This window comes from Pleurodeles waltl, chromosome 11, assembly GCF_031143425.1.
Source record: "Pleurodeles waltl isolate 20211129_DDA chromosome 11, aPleWal1.hap1.20221129, whole genome shotgun sequence".
In the NCBI taxonomy this organism is placed as follows: Eukaryota; Metazoa; Chordata; class Amphibia; order Caudata; family Salamandridae; genus Pleurodeles; species Pleurodeles waltl.
The window spans coordinates 581,504,751-581,505,775 of NC_090450.1; positions in this window are offsets into that span (position 1 = coordinate 581,504,751).

The following is a 1,025-nucleotide window of genomic DNA, read 5'->3' on the forward strand; positions in this document are numbered from 1 at the left end:
GCTATGTCAAACCTTCTGGGTGCAAAGGGTTGTGGGTATGTGTGGCGGTGTGTTTTGTAGTGCTGTGGTCAGGTGTGTGTGGTGTGTGTATGTGTATCAGGTGTGGTGTATTGGTATTTTCCAATGTGGTGCTGTGTTTTGGTGGAGGTGTTTTTTTCCAGCGGTTGTTCAGACCGCCGATGGATTGCCGCATTGCTAAGACTGCGGTGCTGATTTGTGATTATTGATTTTACAGGTGGGATGTTCTCGGCATGGGGGTGCTCATGGTGCAGACGCCTCTTTCACTCTGTCGTTCAGGCGGACGGGGTCTTTTTTTGGTAATTTTTTGGCACTGTTGTGTTAGTAACTCCTAATATGGCGGTCTTCAGCCCACCATCACTGGTGGTCTTTCACTGCCCGCTTACACAGCGGTCTTCGGTAAAGACCGCCGAAGTCAGAATGACCCCCAGAGTCTTTAAATTTCCCTCTAAGTTGTTTCCATATGGTGTTATGTATTTTGCAGGCCTAACTCTGTCTTCATTGTAGCTTTCAATTTGTAGTCCTAATTTTAAGCACCTGATCAGTTCCCTTCTTAGGTGTGGCTTGACATCAACAGAAAAAAACATCTTTAAGAAGCACTACAAAGAAAGGGGCTTCGGCTTCACCCACTTGTTGACTCACTTTGATTTGGCAAACTTTGTGAGCTTCTGTGAACAAATGCTTGTATTAGACTTTTTGCCTCAGTGGAAAACTTCTGATCAGTACAGCAGGAATGAGCTGGTTATGGTGAAAGACCTGTTGCCAAGGCTATAGTTCTGATCATTTAATTATGAAGGTTACAAAAAAGCAGGATGCCTGTAATTCTTTTTTTATAACCCAACGTATCTTCTTTCGAACAAACATGGCTTTGCACCCCACAGAACCTCGACTCACCGACGCCACCACCTGTATTTGTCTTGATATTATTGACTATATATCATCTTACATCTCCACTCCTGTCTTCACTCCAAGGAGAGTCTGTAATGGTCCCAACATTTACCCCACAC